Source organism: Ursus americanus, chromosome X (assembly GCF_024610735.1).
Source record: "Ursus americanus isolate L20-20 chromosome X, mUrsAme1.1.p, whole genome shotgun sequence".
Taxonomy (NCBI): Eukaryota; Metazoa; Chordata; class Mammalia; order Carnivora; family Ursidae; genus Ursus; species Ursus americanus.
In genome coordinates, this window is record NC_142164.1 from 105,385,369 (window position 1) to 105,399,962 (window position 14,594).

The 14,594-nt window shown below is 42.8% G+C and overlaps 1 long non-coding RNA gene across 1 annotated transcript in view; it reads left to right on the plus strand.

Annotated features, from left to right (window-relative positions):
* Positions 1–14,594, plus strand: part of LOC123797211 (uncharacterized) — a 49,763-nt gene that overhangs the window by 10,053 nt on the left and 25,116 nt on the right. The window contains exon 5 of the long non-coding RNA XR_015723286.1: positions 78–10,002. This is a non-coding gene — a long non-coding RNA (uncharacterized LOC123797211). The remainder of the gene's footprint in view (positions 1–77; positions 10,003–14,594) is intronic.

The window sequence follows — 14,594 nt, forward strand, 5'->3', positions numbered from 1 at the left end:
GGTGGTATTTGTTATCAATTAGTAGATAAGTATCACACCAATCACAAGCAGTAATAGTCCTATTCTACTCTGTACAGGTTGAGCCAAATCTGTGTTATCATTTCCCATTGTGGCCATCATTCCTTAAGAGGATCCTGGAACAAACCAGAAAGTACCCAAAGAAATACTCTTCGGGGGGTAAGTGGTCTGGAAAATATGTCATATGAAGAACAGGTGAATGAATTAGGTGAGTTCTACCTGAAAAATTTATCTACTATGATTTTTCCATGTTTTTAAAAAAGATGGTGTTTGAAAAGAAGCCTCATCTAGGAGCAATAGGAATTATCAGGACTTACAGGCTCAAAGCTGCCGGAGGCTAGTTTGTAATAAAAAATTTGATGGGAGACTTTTGTTTCCTCTTCCATCTATGGCCAAGGCCAGGAGGGGTGAGTTTCTCCTTTAACGTCACACTCTGGAGATGGTTGGTGTGTTCTAGTTCACTCACCGAGGGTCCAGTTTCCACATCTTCCGTCCCTACTGAGGGCGCATTGAAATAGCTAAGGTCGGCAGATGACATCAGGGCAGCCGCCAGTTTGAGAGCTTACTCCCCTCCTGAATTCATGTTTTCTCATCCTGAATTTGTTTAAAACCTTTGAAGGGCGCCTGGGTGTCTCAGTCGGTTGAACGTCTGCCTTATCTCAGGGTCCTGGGATCAAGCCCTGCGTCCTAGTCTGGCTCCCTGCTCAGCGGGGAGTCTGCTTCTCCCCCTCCCTCACCCCTCCCACTGCTCCTGATCTCTCTCTCTGTCTCAAATAAATAAATTAAAAATCTTAAAAAAATAAAACCTTTGAGGATTCCCCTAACTTTCCACTACCTCAACCATGCATTTATGAAATATTTAAAATACTTTTCTAATATTTTATGTATTTTTGTCCTAGGAAGTTTTTCAGGATAGCTAACATGCCATATTACTGGAAATGGAAATCCCTACAGACCTGTTTTTTTTTAATTGTGGTAAAAGATACATAACATAAAAATTACAGTTTCAGCCATTTAAAGTGGCATTAAGTGTAGTCAGAATGGTATATAACCATCATCACTATTTCCAGAACTTTTCATCATCCCAAAGAGAAACTCTGAACCCATTAAATAATAACTTTCTATTCCCCCCTCCTCCCAGCCCCTGGTAACCTCCTATGGGCCTGTTTTAAAGGGATAAGTTGCTGCAGATCTTTGAGAATATATCTGCCTAACCCCAGCTATTCTCAGATCCTAGGCTGAGGAAAAAAATGGCCAAAGACTATAAATTTAACATTGGGGACTTACTCCAGGGAAGTGCTATTGATTATTTCTGTGCTTCGTGCCAATGACCAGTTCCTTTTAAAGTTGACATGCGCTGCCAATATTCATGTTTTAGGAAATCGCAATTTGGCTTTTCTGCCATTCTCCAGAAGCCCTGCTGTTTCCCAATTTTACCTTTATAACCTTCAGCAAAAAAACCCCATGCTGCATGGAATTCCTGGTATAGGCTAGGAGATATTGCTAAGAAGAGCAAGATCAAAGCTTACTACATTTTAAGTGAAAAGTCTGTTGTTTGTATGGGTACCCACTATCATTAAAAAGAAATAATTACTCAGTGGTACCTTTTCCATAGGAAAGTTTAATTAACTTCATAGCTAAGTGTATGAGAAGACAAGATACATTACTGACTGAGCATTCTCTACTTCTTTCCCCCTAAGTGTCTAGTAAAGAGAACCACAGCTCACCACTCCCAACCCCCAGAGCTTCTGCGTAATCAGATCTAGGGTGGTGGAGGGGGTGGAGAATCTGTGTTTCTAACCAGTTCCCAGGTGATGCCCATACTGCGGGTCCCAAGAGCACACTGTGCTGTGCGAGCCACTGAGGTCTCTGATGGTGATGTCCCAGTGAGAGGCAGTGGAGATGAGAGGTTGCTGGATTTAGGATATATTTGGAGGGGTCTAGCCGATGAACCTTGATGTTAAACGTTGTGATCCTAGGTTGGCCTTTAAGTAGGTTTCCTATTTGTGTGTTTCTGCTTTTTAGTTTTTTATTTTACTTATTTATTTATGTTAACATTTTGAGGTGGGGGGGTTGGCAGAGCCATCTGAGGCTTTATTTGGGAAAAGACACTTGCAGAAAGCTAATTTTTAAAATTTCTATTTTTATCACCTTTACACAGAGCATATATTGTGTCAACAATAATTCTGATAGGTGACTTGAAAAATTTAGCTTGTATCTTCTGGGCAAATTCTGTACAATATTATGTACAGTGTTCACAACGGACACTTTATACATTTGGATTTAATGGGTTTTGGTGAGAACTGCAGACTGGATATCTATACTAGGCACTTGGAAATTTTCATTTACTTATTCAGTTATCTTATCAGTGGCACAATTAAAAATTGCTGAATTATTATCCATTCAGCTACAAAACTGCCAAAGGTCAAAATCTCTGATACTGGTTTTTGGCGTACTGATAGGCCAAAGCAAATGATGCAAAAATTTTAAAATGTTTTCAGAGCTCAGCAAAAGTTTGGCCAAGAAAAGTTTTCATGCAGGAAACATGATACATCTTTTTTTCCTCACCTTTCAGAAAATGGAATTGTTCACTATATAATAATACATAATTCCAACAAATTCTTCTGCATCCAATTAACTATAAAAAGAACTAACCATCAAAAGGCAATCATCTGTAACAAAAGTATTTTATCTTTGTAGATGCCAATAAAGGTTTCATTTCTTTTGAAAGACAGACAAAGATTATTTTCCAGCAAAATATAAACAGTCTTCTTGAATGCTGTAATGATCCAGGCTTGTTATTTTCTGTTCCAGTGGTTTTGAAGTGGGGACACACATCAGAATCGCTTGGAGGGGGCGTGTCTTCACACTAGCCCTGGTCCTGTAGACATGTTTGTGTTTACATGTTCTTTAAGTTCCCATAAGACCTTCATTTTGGGCCATGTGGCAGTTTGGATAATCTGAAAGCCCTTCTACTATAGGACACCTAGAAGTGCTGGATAAAATAAGGCAAGCACCTTTTTTTAAAAAAAGTTTATTTTTTTTAGTAATCTCTATGCCTAACATGGGGCTTGAACTCACGACCCCCGAGATCCAGAGTCACATGCTCTTCTGACTGAGCCAGCCAGGCGCCCCCCCACCTTTTTCTTAAAGTTTATTTATTTTCTTTTAGAAGGCAAATATCCTTTTTTTAAAAGATTTATTTGAGAGAGAGAGAGAGGGTGTTATGTGCACTTGCACACAAGTGGGATGAGGGGTAGAGGGAGAGAGAATCTCAAGCAGAGTCCTGGCTGAGCGTGGAGCCAGACTGCGGCTTGATCTCATGACCCAAGAGATCATGACCTGAGCCAAAATCAAGAGTTGGATGCTTAACCAACTAAGCTACCCAGGCACCCTGAGGAGACAAGTATCATTTTATCTCTCTCTCTCTATCAATTTATTTATTTATAGATTTTATTTATTTATTTATTCATTCATTTATTTATAGCATGAGTGGGGGGAGGGACAGAGGGAGAGGGAGACAAAATCAGGAGCAGACCCTGCGTGGAGCCCAGAGCCTGCCTGGGGCCTGATCCCATGCCCCTGAGATCACTACTGGAACCGAAATCAAGAGTTGGAAGCCTAACCGACTGAGCCACTGAGGTGCCCCGGCAAGTATCATTTTAAATGCATAGTTAGGAGAGTAAGGAAAATATTTCAAGGCCAAAATCAGAGCTGGACCTATAGTTCCACATGGTAAGGAGCTGCTGACACTGCCCCACCCCCCGCAAGAGGAAGAGAGAACTCTTATTTTTGTAATCAAGATGCTTGGATTTTAACAGCCTTGGGGTCCAGAGAAAAGGGTCTGGGAGCAGACAAGATGGGGAACTGGAACTAAGAAGCTTGTATAAACTTGGGACCCTGAAAGGGCTACGGTGGAGTAGAAAGGAAAGCCATCCATTAGCTGGGGTAGAAAACAAAGAAGCTTGTCTACCCTAATCTGAGCTTTGAGTGGGACACACACACACACACACACACACACACACACACACATCCATGGATATAAATAATCATCACCTTTTCTCAGGGTAGTTTTCGGTCTGAATTTATGTTACCTCTATGGTCTGGCAGCCCCAAGATAGGAAATTAGTTTAAGAGATGGTCGCAGACTGAATCATTTTCAGGGCTCTTGGAAAAAGCAAATGCAGGACTTCTCTTGAGGGGCACGATCAAGTGAGACCAAAGTATGGTTGCGGGGGAATGTGCGAGTAATTTAAGCAGAGCCCAGGTGCTCCTGGGGTGCGGAGTGGCTGAAGACAGGGCGGACTTCCTGACTACCTCAGGCAATCACCCTGCTCCCTGCATAGCCGATGGAGACTACCTTCTTCAAGTGTCACTACTCTGAGGGTCCAAAGGTGTACTCCTAGCCTGAGAACTTGCTCAGTAGGATTAACAGTAAACAGGTGACTCTTTCACCATCCCGTCCCCAGCAAATGAAATAGTTAGAGCCTTGTGTGAGAACTTGCATACGGGGAGTACTCCTTGCTGCTTCCCTTGAACTTTGGAGTTGACTCAGATTAGGGCTGGCCTTCAGCCATTACTTGTTGATGTAAGGCCAAGCTGCTAGGACCTCCATGGGAATATGAGTTCATAGGCCCAAATAACCAGACATCTGAAGACAGATACCTCCAAAGAAAAACAACAATTTATACTGGAAACCAAGTCCCAATTCTAGTAGAAATACTAACAAGCCAATCAAAGATTTTAAGTAAATAAGAAAGGACTTCCCCTTCCAGTTAAGATGGAGAAAGTTGCAAGAGACTGCCATTCCCAATCGACCAGGTGATTTGAATGTAACTGCCAATCGAAATCTGCTAGTCTGTTCCAATAACCTGTAGAGCAATAAATGCACGGGTAATGCAGATAGGCTAAATTTGATAAGAATGGTGATCTGTGGTGATATGATTTACATACATGTGCTTACATTTTGCTTACATTTTATTCAGTACCATGCAATTTTATCTTGAAACTGCTAAGTCCATTAGGGGTAAGTTGGGGGAGATGTAAAGGTGAATATATCACTAACAGAATGGTTTATTAATTTGTGGTTCATTGGAGGTATAACCGCAAATGAAAATCGGTGTGCCAGCGTTATGGTACTACAACCAGCTTTATAAGAAGAACCGGTCAAATTTTAATTTATTTAGCATTACTTCACTTGCAGATTGTTTTACAATTACATTGGCCTATTCAACCTTTCTGGATTGAAATGTTCCACGTAGGAGAGCTATGTGGCCTTGAGGTAGGGAATTGTCCTCAAAAGCTTTGTGGAAACCTAAGCGTCAGTCAGAAGCAATATTTGGTCAGTAATGGAGCCGTAGAAAAAAGCATGGTGAGCTAGGTAAACATGGGAAGTGCTTTCTATGCACTGTCCTGGGGAGAGGGTCTACTGGGAGTATCAACAGATATCCCAAATGCCTGACACTTCAAACCCTGAAATTATGTTAAGCTAATGCAACCTGATTCCATTTTCGGGAAAAGACAGTCTCTTTAATAAATGGTGCTGGGAAAACTGGACAGCTACATGCAAAAGAATGAAACTAGACCACCTTTTAACACCGTACACAAAAATAAGATCAAAATGAATTGAAGACCTAAATGTGAGACCTGAAACCATAAAAAACCCCAGAAGAAAAAATGGGCAGGGGGTGACTGGCCAGCTTACTCCGTAGAGCATGAGACCCTTGGTCTTGGGGTTGTGAGTTTGAGGCCAACATTAAGTGTAGAGATTACTTAAAAAAATTTTTTTAATCTTAAAAAACCACAGGCAGTAATTTCTCTGACATTTGCCCTAGCAACTATTTCTACATAGTCTCCTAAGGCAAGAGAAATAAAAGAAAAAAAATTGGGACTTCATCAAAATAAAAAGCTTTAAAAAGCTTTGGCACAGCAAAGGAACCATCGACAAAATGAAAAGGCAACCTACTGAATGGGAGGAGATATTTGCAAATGATATATCTGATAAGGGTTTAATATCCAAAATATATAAAGAACAACTCAAAACCAACCAACCAACCAACCAGACAAAAACCTAACCAAACAATCTGATTAAAAAATGGGTAGAGGACTTGAAGAGACATTTTTCCAAAGAAGACATCCAAATGGCCAACAGACACATGAAAAGATGCTAAACATCACTCATCATCAGGGAAATGCAAATCAAAACCATAATGACATACCACCTTACACCCGTCAGAATGGCTAAAATAAAAAAAGACAAGAAACAACAAGCGTTGAAGAGGATGTGGAGGAAAAGGAACCCTTGTACATTGTTGGTGGGAATGTAAACTGGTGCAGCCACCATGGAAAACAGTATGGAGGTTCCTCAAAAAATTAAAAATAGAAATACCATGGGACTCAATAATTCCACTATTGGGTATTTACCCAAAGAAAACAAAAACACTAATTTGAAAAGATATATGGACCCCCATGTTTATCACAGCATTATTTACAATAGCCAAGATATGGAAGCAACCTAATTTCCTATCAACAGGTAAATGGATAAGGAGGATGCAGTATATACACACAATGGAATGTTACTCAGCCATGAAAAAGTATGAGATTATGCCATTTGAGACAACCTGGATGGACTTAGAGGGTATTGTGGTGAGTGAAATAGGTCAGACTAAGAAAGACAAATACCATATGATTTCACTCGTAAGTGGAATCTAAAAAAAAGTGAATAAACAAAAAGCAGAATCAGACCTATAAATACAGAGAACAAACTGATGGTTGCCACAGGGGAGGGGGGTAGAGGGTGAAGGGGAGTGAGAGATACAGGCTTCCAGTTATGGAATGAGTAAGTCATGGGAATAAAAGGCACAGAATAAGGAATACAGTCAATGATATTATAATAGTGATGTATGGGGACGGATCATGGCTACACTTGTGGTGAACACAGCATAATGTATAAGCTTGTCGAATCTCTATGTTGTACACCTGAAACTAAAGTAACATTGGATGTCACCTATACTAAAAAACAAACAAACCTGATTCCATTTTAACACTTAAAACCTCTTCCTTTGCTCTAATTCTAAATATCTCAAGCCACTTGAAGCTACCTTCTGACAAATAAGAATAAAAAAGTCCACACAGCTGTTATATTTCTCAATAAAAATTCATCATGAAGCATATTGGGGTGTCATATTTAGTCCCCTGTGGGTTAGTATGAGTCATGATCTCTGAGATAAAGCTCATAGACAGTAACAGCCAAGGGCCAGACTTAGACCAGGGTGAATTCATTAAGATAAACACCATCAAGGGAGTAGCCATCCTGCTAGCCCTTCTTGGTTGTGTACCTTTCCTCCCCGTCTGCAGTGCATATGGTGACTATTCCAGTCCCTACTGCTGAAGCACTTAAAACGAAGAGAAGCAGGGTAAGGAAGCTTGTGTTTGCAGTGCGGTGTTTTACTCCAGCACTCTATTGAAACTCTGCCCTCAAAAGTCAGTAGCATCGTCCTGGTGGCCCAATGCAATGTCTTCTCAGTTTTTATCCTACACTCACTTTGCTACTTGAACCTACTGACCACCATCTCAGTTCATGGGCATCCTAGCTGAGGCAGTCCAGACTGGAAAGGGACGGAAGGGTGAATCTGAGGCACAGTTCAGGAAATTAAGCACAAAACCTAAATATTTGTTAGGCATCCACTAATTATGCATGCTAGGCATTTTTTTTTCAGGCACCTGCGATATATCAGTGAATAAAACAAAGACTGCTGCCTATACAAATGAATATAAATGTCTCCGGGAACATTAATAGAATAAAGGATTTTATTCTCCCCTTCATGTTGCTGTAGGTTTTATTCTCATTTTTATTACAGTACTTTCAATGCATTATTGCAATTGTTTGCTTATGTGGGACGGCAGGGATGGCGTATTTTATTATGCTGACACTTGGCAGGCATTCGATAAATGGCAGTAGAATAAGTACCTGAATGAACAAATGAAGCTGGATTGCTAAACAGGCCTGAGCTCTAATGTCTTAGAGAGATTGTGTTTATTTTGGTCTTAGAGGAAAATAGATTTTATATTAAAAAGAACCCCCCCCCAAACAAGAATACTGCACTAAAGGAATACATATTAAACAAGACTCAGGGCTTCTCTCTGCCCCCTACCGCTGACACCCTAGGCAAGGCCAACATCATTTATTTTTCTCTGGATTAACAAAACCATCTCCCAACTTGGCTGTGTTCCTCTTCCAACTGGTCTTCTCTCCCTCAATCTGTTCTCCATAATGGAGCCAGGGAGTGTTTTAAAATACCACTATGACCGTGTCATTCCCTTCTGCAAAATTTGCCATGGTTTTATATTTTAGTCAGTTTTTGCTGTATAACAACCCCACATCTGAGTGACTCACCAAAATAAATATTTTCATGCTTTTAAGTCTGTAGGTTGGCAGCAGTTTGGCTCACCCAGGCTGCGTTCAGCTGGGTAGGACGCCAGGTTTCTGGTTGGGTTTAGGTGTCATCCATGAACTGTCATTCTAGGGCCTAGCCCGAAGGCGCAGCGCTCCCTGAGGCATATCCTTGACGCAGACGACCGCAGGGGCGCAAAAGGACAAGTGAACCCAAGTAGCTCATTCACAGCTTCAGCCGGCCTTCTCTGCTACCATTTCATTGGCCAAAGCAAGTCACATTGCTGAATCCAAGGTCAAGGTGCAGGGACGTTTGCTCTGCACACCGTAAAGCTGTGGTCAGTTCTGTAACATGAAGGGGGGAAAGAATTGGGAGCAACAACCCAATCGACCCCACTTTTCCTTGACCTTAGGGTTCAGTCCAAAACCCTTCACAATCTGTTTTCTTCCTTTCCCACCTTCTTTTGCAATTTCTTCTTCTTCTCACTGCATTTTCCTTGATTTTTGGATGATCAGGAGATGATCGCTTGCAAGCCTTCATCCATGCTATTGCCTTCTGCTGACGCACTCTTCTGTCTCTCTTCCTCACCCCTACCTCCCTGCTCCCACTGGCCCCAGGAGATTCACCTGGATGCCAGTGTAAATGGTACCTCCTGTCATACTGAACCAGTTGCTCCTTCTGTGCGTTGCCGAAGCTCCAGCGCTTGATTTTATCAGAGCCTTTATCACCAGGCATTGTTTTTTCTTATGTAATTGGCTGTCTCTCCTGTGACCTTCCTGAGGTTGGAGACTGTGACTCTGTTTCACCAGCTTGTCCAAGTTAGTGCCTTGCATACAGGAAGTACTCATTTTGTTTTTATTCAATGAACGAACACATAAACGAGAACAAACAACGGAGAATACAATTTGGTTTGAGGGTCTGCTCAAAGTAATTTATTTTGAAAAGTCTAGGATATACACATGTCCAAAAGGCTCAAGGCAATGAAATATGTGCATAGCCTTTTCATTTCTTCAGAGTCCTCTCTGGTCTCTGCTGCTCATTTTCATTACACAAATCTCCCCTTTGTTAGACTTTTGTCATCCGCATGCTACGTTGCAAGACAGCCTACAGGTGAGCCCAATAGTGTGAAGAAAGACTTTACCCTGTGGCTGTAATAAAAAGACAGAACTGGGCTGATGACGTTTGCAACAATTCAAAGGATACAGCCAGAATATTGATCAGCTCTGTGGCTGACCGTATGCCAAGGGACAAAAGCATCTCCCCCAGGACAGAGTGAGGAGATCTGCCTTTGTAAGATGCACGGCTCTAAGTTATTTGTTTATAGCCAGAAGACTAATTCTTAATTGATGCATTTCTGAGTGAAGAGACCCAGATGTTGCATGCTAATTTTCTCTTTTAGAGTGTGTCAATATGCAGTTCCGGCTTGAGGGCTGGGAGACTCGATCAGTCACACCTGACTACCTGCTCTACATGAAAATAGAAGCACTAATGTCTTGTCTCTGGAATATGAGGAAGAAAATTTCATTAAGGATGGGAGCCATTCCTAGTCCCCAATAAAGGGCAGAGAAGAAGACCGATTAAGGATCTGAAGGTGATTGGCTGGTGGGTGTAGGGTGTGCATGGAGAGGACGGTAGAAGTCATGGAGGACCCAAATCTTCCAGGTCCCAGCATATGGGTTTGTTTACTTCGAGAGGTGATTGCCAGCTGAGGCCTGCTTTCTTGCAGCTCATTTCAAATTCTGATGATAGAGAAATTATTCCTTTTCTGATGATGAGAAATCGGATCCAAGTTGCATAGCTTAGAAATGTCTATGCTAGTAATTTGCTAAATTTAAGGATATAGGATTTCACAATTAGATTCTCATTTAAGAAAAACCATCTTGCTTATTTAGACAATTAGTCTTTTATTAGTCAAAATGGATTTGCTTCTGAGGCTTAAACTACTTGGACTCATTTCAGGCAAATGTTTTCTAAGAGCTGAGTTCTTAAATTGAAAGAGAAACATAAGCCAACATAATAACATATTTAATGAGCTGCATGAATGCCTTGAAAAATCCCATCCTGGCCAAACGCTAGAAAAGATATCATAACCAAAGCTGCCAAATAGCTTCTGCCAAAGGGCCCAAATCATCCCAGGTTACAGTATAGACTCGTGGCATTTATTTTTTCTGTTTTCTGAATTTCTTCTCATATAAAGCTTGGTCCTTTTAAAATGTAGCCTGATTTTTGCCGGCTAATTTAAGGGCTTGGCAACACTGAATTGATAGTTTCTCAGATGAGATCAGTAATCTCTTCAGAAAAGCATGTGGGTTCGTGTGTGTCGGGGAGCAGTAGGAAGTGGTTATAAAGAGACGGTGGAAACACTTTACATGTGCAAGCAGGGATGTGGAGAACTTCAGATTGTATGATTAACCTCTTCCAAAATATCTCCCATCCTCTGTGTTGTGACCCTTTATCTCCCGATTATTTCAAAAGTTGCCGCGAAATTCTCAGCACAGCTACTTGAACTTCACATTGGTTTTGGGGACTTGCCCTCTGCCCATTTTGTCATTCACAGGACAGTGAACCTCTCCAAGCGCAGGTCGGAATTGTTCCGGAGGCCACAGAGAGGAGCCCAGCAGGACAGGGCCTGGGTGAGGAGGGTAGGTGAGAGAGAGAGAGGGCTGACGCTGGAGGGAGTGGCTGTTCTGGGATCTGGAGGACTGGAGGGTCATGGATTACAAGGTGAAGAAATGGCTTCTCAACGCACACATTTCCAGGGTTCCAGGGAGAGGCCCTGGAAAGAGCACCTTCGTGGGTGGATGCTCTTCTGACTGGCCTCCTGAATCTGACCTCCTTGGGGCTTTTTCATGGCGAGTGCTGCCACCAGCCCCATTCCTCCTAGCATTCTTGTAAAGGAACCTGGTCCAGGGTGGCTGTTCGGTCATCGCCAAGGTTTTTGGTTAATATAAGGAAATACTTAATGATCAGAGACAGATGAGAATTATGGATCTCCTCCCGCATTGCCAGGTGGATATCACTACGAAGGCAAAGCTAATGCTGCCAAAGCTAACAAGTACTTAGAGGGAACAGTCACCAGATAGACAACTTGTCCCTGTGAGTTCAGTGAGCTCGCTGTCAGTTCCTTAGGCATGCCGACAAGCACCTGGTCCCAAAGGTTTTATCCAAGGCAGACTGGCACTGCTGTGAAGACAGGTGACCAGGCCTTTTAGTGAGATCAGGCCCCTGTTGTCCTTTTTGAAGGGAGCACACACCAGATCAAATAGATTGGTGTAAGCACATGTTTGGCTGGTCGGTGTAGTAGATTCTTGTTTTCTTATTTATGCAAGAGCCGTGAGGCTCGTGGGCTCTTTCTGGTCCCTCATGTATCTCCAGCACCACTCATTTCACCAATGAGCAATGATTTTCTGCATCCCCTGAGTTAATATAAAAGCCCCAGGGAAGATTCAGATGGCCATCAGCTACCCTGGAACGTGGTTTACTGATGAGAGCCCTTCAGTGTTCGCTAACTGCCCCTGGGGTGTAGATTAAAGTACATTTTCACTCTTGTGGCAATTCCTGTGCTCCTTTCTCCCCACTAATCTCCATAAACGATATTATACACATCCTTCATGGAAATAAAATAACTCAATAAAATCCCTGCCCCTCACAGTAAAGCAGTGTGCAGGTTATTAGCCATTGTTCCTCAATTCCTAACTCTTCTTTGTGATGCTGGGGTGGGGACTCTGTGAGTGCGCCTGCTTCGCCGGCTGTCTTGTTAGGCTTTGCCTGTAGGGGCACTGGGAAGGGACCGCAAGGCTGGAAGAAGAAAGCACTGCTCCTTCCTGGGTCCAGCCTGAGCCAGCAACTACACTCTGCTCTGTCAGGAGGGTCACCTTCCCGTGCTTCCGATGCACCAGCGCCAGCCCAGCCCCTCCCCGCTCAGAGGTCTGGGTCCCAGCTCCATGGGACCCTTCCTCTGGGCCCCTAGGCTCTGGGAACTGACTTCTTCCCTTTGTTTCTTGCAGTTACTCTCTTTGAGTTGCCTCACTGTTGCTGTTTTATGTTTCCCGGCCTCCAGTACCTGCTCTACTAAATCCCTATTTTTTTTTAAGATTTTATTTATTTATTTGACAGAGAGAGACAGCCAGCGAGAGAGGGAACACAGCAGGGGAGTGGGAGAGGAAGAAGCAGGCTCCCAGTCGAATAGCCTGATGTGGGACTCGATCCCGGAACGCCGGGAACACGCCCTGAGCCGCAGGCAGACGCTTAACAACTGCGCTACCCAGGCGCCCCTCTACTAAATCCCTATTTTAAACTTACTCTGTTAAAATAACTGGTCTGGGCTCTATTTTCCAGACTGGATCCTAAATGATACTGTCAGGGTCTGAATATAAGAACAGAAGCAGAAAAAAAAATTCTAGATTTGCAATGAAAATTTCAAGCCAAAAGGTTGGTTTACAAGGAAAGGACTAATAGAATATGATTATCTTTGGATAGCCCAAGATCTAAAATGTCGGTATGGTAGGCCTGTATCAGGTCATTAGAAGATTTTCCAAAATCTAGTTATTACTGTGATCTGACAGCAGGTATTGGGGAAGCAGGCACTGCGTGCCTGGGAGCAATAGACAGTGTACTAGCTAGTCTCCAAAGATGGCCCCAGTGATATCTTCCCTTCCTTTACATACATGCCACTCTTTCCATCAGGGTAGAACTTTTTTCCCCTTCCTGTGAATTTGGGCTTGCCTTGTAACTGGCTTTATGCTGACTTCTGGGAATTCCGAGCCCAGTCATTAATAGAACTGCCAGCACATGCTTCTTTCCCTTGGGTTGCTCATTCCTGAGACAGTCTCTCTCATAGCCCAGTCACCGTGCCGTGAGATGCTCGAGCCACAAGGCAAGGCCACATAAAGGAGAACTGACATACACTGGTCAATAGCCCCAGCTGAGCGCCCAGCAGACAACCAGCATTTGCCGCCGGCCATGTGAGCGGACTATCCTGAATGTTCCAGACCACCTGGGCCCCAGATGACTGTAGTCCTAGCTGACGTCAGATGGAGCAGGAGAACCACCCAGCAGCACTCAGTCAACTAAAGGATGGTGAAAGAGAATGAGATGATTGTTTAAGCCCCTACGTCCTAGAGTATGTCATATATAACGAGAAAGAATGAAATCAGACAAGAAGACCAGTTCCCAGATACTGGGAGGCTAAGATCTCTGATAGGAAACCTGGGGACATGGTTACTAAGGTTGGTCAAACCCATCCTAGCAGCATTTGTATCTCTACCAAATGACTCCTTGTAAGGTAGCACAGCAGCACGAACATTTGATTATATTGGCTGCTACCAGAATTTAGGGAAGGGCCTAAATAAAATCCTTTGGAGGGCTGCTTAGGAGATGGAAGACGAAGCACTTGGACAGTGAAAAGAGATGACAAAGGTCTCGGCAAAATTGCCAGTATAAAAACGGGTGGGAATTCCTGGAGTCAGTGAAGACAGGAGGGCCCAGGGTGGGTGTAAGGCTGAGAGTGAGAGTGGGCAGGGAGCCAGGCAGTGGGCAGAAGGCTGAATTCTGGAGAAGTTCCTGGCAGCGAGCAGGTGGAAAACTTTAAGAACAAGGTCATCCAGTACTCACTATTTGCTATAAACTTATGTCTTTTTGGAATGTTTTCTGTTGAAACTGATGGGGAAATGAGACCACAGACTCAAGAGTTTTTCAAATAGAAACATTTGACCTTTACTAAAACTATTTATGTGAGAAGAAAGGAGGAGAGCACCTGCAAGCCAGAGCCAAATGACAATTTGCCTCAGTTCTTAACACATCAGCTTTACCGCTTCTCTAATTCATGTGTGTGGTCCAAGATGCACCCCCCCCTTCCAGAAATTGTGTTGGGATCCTCAGGGGATGGAGACTCTTGTATTCATAAACAAATTTATACAACTTTGAAAAGCAATTAAAGTATACATTTTGAAAACAAAGGACGTCAAAGTAAACAGAATGAGTGTTCACCTGGAGAAAGATTCAGGTGACTTAAAAAGAAAGAGAATTGCAGTGGTGTCTTTTGGCTCAGTTGATAGAGCATGTGACTCTTGATCTCGGGGTTGTGAGTTCGGGCCCCATGTAGGTGTGAAGAGATAACTTAAAAATAAAATCCTAAAAAAAGAGAATTGCAGTATTTGCTAAGAACCTAGGAATTAAACATTG